Source organism: Triticum aestivum, chromosome 7D (assembly GCF_018294505.1).
Source record: "Triticum aestivum cultivar Chinese Spring chromosome 7D, IWGSC CS RefSeq v2.1, whole genome shotgun sequence".
Classification (NCBI taxonomy): Eukaryota; Viridiplantae; Streptophyta; class Magnoliopsida; order Poales; family Poaceae; genus Triticum; species Triticum aestivum.
In genome coordinates, this window is record NC_057814.1 from 576,025,540 (window position 1) to 576,031,502 (window position 5,963).

Consider the following 5,963-nt stretch of genomic DNA (forward strand, 5'->3'; position numbering starts at 1 on the left):
GGTATGTCTCAACTTCATGTGATATCAGTATCATGGTACCCTCAATTTTGAATAGTAGTAGTGATATTGGAAATCTTATTTAGCATCGGTGTGGTTCATTAAATTGGTGCTTGTGAAATCACAATATTTGCGATTTAGAACTAAATGTAAATTTCTTTTACCGGATTTGCATTACACATCTAATAAATGTCGGAAATCCTTTGAGGTTGTTGACATTTTCTCATGTGTATCATATATAATTTTTTCAGATCTTTTTTATCTTCTATATTTTACTACTGTACATACTTATCATTATTTTCTCAAGATAGACGGGCGCGGTAAAACGCGCTTCTATGATCTAGTTATAACTATATACCAGACCAATGAAAGACAAGTACAGGTGAAGCGGCCTCTCTCTGGCCCAGTGGTTTTCCTCTCGCGACCGCGTCGCCCCCCGCGGGCGACCGGCCGCGCGCCAGGCCTTCTCCCTCCAGGCCCTCCCTCCCCCCTCCCTTCCCGCCGCCGTCGCCGGCGCCCGCGGCCGGCTTGCCCCGGGGTTGCTGGTGGGGGCGGCCTCCTGGCCCTTCCCCTCCCGGTCGCTCTCTGGCGCGGGCGGAGCTGCTCCTGGGGGTGCGTTTAGGCGGCGGCGGTCTGGCGTGGCGGCGGGGTTCCGTGGCGCATGCAGGCGAGCAGCTGGGCGGCGGGATCTGGCGTCGCCCGCTCGGCCCAGATCTGGGCCCTTCAGGCCCCATCTGGGCCTGGGCGGGCCGGCGGCGGGGATGGTCTCCGGCGTGGCTTCTGGGAGGCGGAGGAGATGCGACGAGCGGCTGGGTGCCGGCGACGACGACGCCGGCCTGCTGCATCGCGGCCGGCGGGGCTTAACGGGCCCGCTTCGGGCCTGGCTGGGCCAGGGGTGGCCCGGCATGCCCCGTTGCCGCTTCCGGACGGCTACTGCGACGGTGCCGGAGGCACGGGCCTCCCGCACGACGGCGGTGGAGGTGGTTCCCTCCCGCTCGACGTCGGTGTTGCTGCTCCCGTCGTGGTGAGCTTCTCTTCGGTCCTCTTGGCCTCGTGGTGGTGTTCGTAGTGAGGCGGCGTGGGTGGCGGCGGTACTGCGTTGGTGCATGGTGGTGGGCGGCGGTTTGGCAGGTCGGTTCCGTCCGGTTGGGCGGTTGGGGTTGGAATGCGGGAGAAATCCCTGCCGGCTTCGGCCCCGACGCGGTGACACCTGCGGGTGCCACCATTCCTTCCTGGAGGGTGTCGGTGGTATCCACCCCCCACCTCCCTTCGCGTGCCCGGGGAAACCCGAGGACTCATCCGGGCAGCAGCGTCGTCGGCGTCGCATCCCTTCTTGGAGGTGCTGCTTGGTACGCGGCGGATCGGAGCCTTGGTCTGTGGTGATTTGGGTCCGGTGGGCGCCGCGGTGGCGGGTCATCCGCGCTTTGCCAAGCTGCCGTAGTTGGCATTTGTTTCTTCTTCTTTTTCTTGGTGTGTTGTGCTGCTCGCCACAGCGTTATCTGTACTCGATGTTGGTTGCTTTGGAATACAAAGCGGGGGAAACCCTTTTTCGGTAAAGACAAGTACAGGTCAAACATCTCCACCTTGATGTTGCAAAGAGTTTTTTTCATTGTTCTAGGAAGCATTATATATCAATGTGTATCTGTCTTCGTTTATTAGTTACGTACAGAAAATTACAAACAAAAAACTAGTGATGAATTGGTATGAATCACGTAGGTGAATTGCAAAAGAAGTTGGCAGGTCATGTAGATCATTGGTAGACTCGTCATAACTAGAGACAAAACTGTACCTTCTTCAGATCAGATGGCTGTATAGTGTTAAAAACTGTTGGAGATGGCAGATACAATAAACCACTGCCCACTCTTGCTGCATGATGTATGAATGGACCGATGGAGCGAGTACATCCATAGTTAGATTCCCATCTGAAATTGGGCTCTCTTATAGCTCAGCAACTTTGGGCCGTTGGATCTTGAGCTTGATGCGATTCTAGCCGTTTGATTCGGCCTCCAATGATTCCTGACCATCGGATAAAACTCGGGTTCGAAGCAGCGAATAGTAAAAAACAAACTCACTTCGGGATTTTGATCGTATCTGGCTGAATTATGGGGCCGGGCGTTCGTGGGCCGTGCGTGTCAGCGGCCTTGGCACTAGGCGTGGTGTCCCTCCACGGTCAAAGATGAGTGGCCCCGCCTGAAATTTGGCAAGCCCCGCTGTGGGTATTCGTGGAGTTTCACATGTGTGGCCGTGCGTGTCGTGCTGCGGATGGTTGGGTTTTCACGTATGGGTGAGGAGGGTGCTCGATTGGTTCACAACCCTAACCTCCAGTCCCAGTCGCACCCCTCACACTCGCAGCCGCCGCCGCGCTCCTGTCCTCCTCTCCTGCTCCGTTCCTTCCCGTCAGCGAGCTTGCCGCTGCCACTGACGCGCTCCTCTTTCCTTCGCAATCCCGGTGACGCAGGAGGCACGCGGCCATCCATCCCCGCGCGGTGGTGGAGGAAGGATGTGGGCCTCCACGGTTGTTGCTGACCTCACGCTGCCGCCTCGCCGGAGCCCCCCCCCCCCCCCCCCCCCCCCCCCAACCACCACCAACGCGTCATCCGAAGATGGACAGGTCGCAGCCTCCAGCCAGGAGCGACGGGTGCTGAGGCGCAGGCGAGGAGCGCCCGTCACAGGTGCTACTTGAGCCGCTGCTCCAGGTTCACCCCTCTCTCTCTCTCTCTCTCTCATGTGCATTTTCTGGAAGACACCGAACTGTGCTGCCCGCCCGTCTATAGGGTAGATTTGTGTGTGAGCTCTTCTATACGATATACTTCTCAGGCTAAATGGATATTGTTAGTGTTTGGGTGATGAGCGGCGGGTGGATGCTTGTATGACGAATTGATGATGGTGTAGATTGGAAAGGAAGATTAATATATGTAATTTTTGTGCTCTGTTATTTACTTGGTAATGTGTTTATTTTTCTCTGAAATTTAGCTCGAACAAATGATAGCAAGTCGAGTTCTAAGTCTTCAGTCTGACTGTTTGATGTTGCACAGGTTTGGTGCTAGACATGGGATGTGCTTGGTCGTGTCCTTTCTTCGACTATGCACCTTGGCGACCACTTGAGCAGCAGTGCAGCACCATGCCCCAGTGATCTCCTTAACTTGGCTAGAAACGTGAGCTCCCTAATTTGGCTAAAATGTGATGCCGCATCAAGCTGGCTATCTAAGTAACTATCTAAGATGCAGTTGATGCCTCCTTTTGGGTCTGACTAAAACAAAGATAATGGTGCATCAGGCTGGCTATCTAAGTTATTTTCTAAGATGCAATCAATGCTTTAATTTCAACTTCTGTGTTGGTCATGTAAAAACATATGTCCTACGATTTCTTTGATTACTATGCTTCTGTAGTCTACGATCCTCCTAGCCTTTGTGAAAAGAAAAACCCTTCTGCTTTATTATACTAGCTACGTTACTTGGAGGGATGATTGATCATTGCTTGAATGACAACTGAGTCACCTTTCACAGTTGCATTCCTCTGTTCTGTGCAAGCTAACAGCTATAGTCCTCAGCAATCGGTTGGAATGCAGATGTCATAACAAACATCGAACGCCTACTGACATTTCACCTAATTAATCCTGTTATTATTTGTATAATCTGTAGCAGATTCTTGATAAATTTGTCTCCAGAAATCCAAATACATGACCATGCTACTGAGCCTTCTATTTTAGATGACACCAAACGCACATAATTGATGCACCGGGGCTCAGATTCTCTGTATTGATATGAAGGCCTGGAGTGTGTTTCTTTTGTTTTCAACCTGAGGCAACCATCTAGGCCCAGATAGACACAATGAAAAGCCTGTTTCTTTGTTCAATGCCTTATAAAGGACGAGCAAGGCTGACCTAATATTTCTGGTTCCCTTCTACTATGTGTAAAACAGAACCTGGCGGCGCAAGAGAAGGCGCCTTCTAGCACGAAGCTTCGGGCAACAAGAACTTCACCGGGAAAGGTACTTCCTTTTCAGTTTTCCTCACCTATGATCTTTGGAGCTTCACTTTATTTTCAGTTTTCTCACCTACGATCTTTGAATGTCAACACGTTTCTTCTAGAGACGATTTGCCGGCCACTATGGATGAGAATGAGGTCTACGACCGAGCCTCGCTTGGATCTACATCATCGGTAAACAAAATAATCCATCCAGATATCCAGGTTAGTCAGACTTCACCGCCCTCTTTGCCGGTAGCTTCACTCTCTGCAGATATCATGTTCATCCAAAAAAATAAATTAAACAATTAGATAAGATAGTTCCAAACTGTCTTTGTTATAAAAAACCTACACTGTATCTGCATATGTGTGCCTATATTCTTATTCTGGGCGTACTACTCTGATTCCAAAGCATATAGTGAGGTAGATCAATCCAAACACTTAATTTATGTCTTACTCATTCAAAGATGATACAGATCGGTCCAGCCACTGTAAGGGTGCCAGCCAGAATGATGCTTAATCTACTGTTAGAGCAGCTTAACATACCTGACACCATTTACCGTGGAAGGCAATACTCACAGGACAGTCATTGTCACGGTGCTCTTCTACACCTCTACATAGATTAATGGAATCAATCCGCCGCAGATGACAATTACTGGTGTTTGCTCTGCCAATCAGGAAGTGGCAGAAGATTCTGCAGCTGTGGCAGCCATCAGGTACATGGAAAACGCTACAAACACTGTCGTGATGGATCTAAACTATGCATGGTTTAAAAGGATGCAGCAAGACAATGGTTATTTGAGACTTAGACTTGACGAGGCGTTTGAGGCGATAGGCAAACTTTCTAAAGGCAGCTTAATTGCGCTCAGATACATGTGTGCCTTCTCGGATCAGCTTCACTACGTTATCGAACATGGCTTTCCACCTACTCGTGTTATAATAGACAAAACCACCAATTAAACCCTTGTGAATATTGAAGTGGTGGTGAATAATCTGAAGGACAGAAGCTGCCATTTGGAGAAAAAACTATGCACGGCCAAAAGACAGGCTCAAGCACGAGAGCATGAGATATTCGCACCGGTACGTATTACAGTGTATTCCTATTGGTCATTATGCAAGTTGGTTTCTACTAATAAACAATGAAACCTTCTCTACACAGTTCATTCGCCAGCGATGACCAGCCAGTGCCAAGAACAACTTGCTTCGGCGCTATTGATGCTACCACTCAATGAACTGGGTTCACGTTTTGGAGCAGTGCCTACCTCTGGATATTATGTTTCATCAAAACTGCTTCTGCTTGATGCCTAAGCCTTTTGTACTAATACCTACTCCCGAATGTTATGTTGCATCAAAATGATGCTTAGTATGAAAAAATGGCAGTCTCTGTTAGCCCTGTATGTGGTTTGCTTGCTCAATATTCATCTCACTAACGCTTTGTCTGCTTTTGTTGCTCTATAGCACTGAACTATATGCCCTGCTTCTGTTAATCAAGCTACATGCTTTTGCTTTGTGCTCAACTCCTACTGTTTTTAGTCAGGATAATATTTCTGATTCATCAGATGCAACTGAACATGCTAAACTTGCCCGGCTGGCACACGCGCTTAGTCACACCGTTTGAACCGGCACCGCGCGCCAGGGCGCGTTTCTGGTCTAGTTAGGTACGAGATGCACATCGTTCCACCAGCTAGGAGCCTATGATAATCTTTAGCCAGTTTGTTTATTGCCTAATCTTATTGTTCGGAGGCCGGAGTATGGAATTGAAAAATGATGCTGCTTGTCACCGTCTCTATACCGTGTCCAGTAGTGTCTTTGTTTGAGTTGCATATTCCATTCGGAGAATCTAATGTGGAGTCAGACTGAAATACGCAAGTTGCGCCTGACTGAAATGAATACGAGGTGAGCGCATCACATGCTTGCACATGTATTGTAGTAGCATAGTGGTTACTCAAAACACATATTTTACGGTAGGACAGAGTTGTTCGAACAAGTATCTGCCCCCTA

At 49.4% G+C, this 5,963-nt stretch overlaps 1 long non-coding RNA gene across 2 annotated transcripts; it reads left to right on the plus strand.

Moving 5' to 3' along the window:
• The first annotated feature begins 2,572 nt into the window (after positions 1-2,572).
• LOC123166182 (uncharacterized) lies at positions 2,573-5,359 on the plus strand. 2 transcript variants are annotated; one of them, XR_006483390.1, is made up of 6 exons: positions 2,573-2,693; positions 3,033-3,152; positions 3,919-3,987; positions 4,088-4,187; positions 4,439-5,042; positions 5,122-5,359. It is a non-coding gene; the product is annotated as an uncharacterized lncRNA (long non-coding RNA). The 2 variants fall into 2 exon arrangements; XR_006483389.1 differs by having other exon boundaries at positions 4,088-5,042.
• Positions 5,360-5,963: the final 604 nt, after the last annotated feature.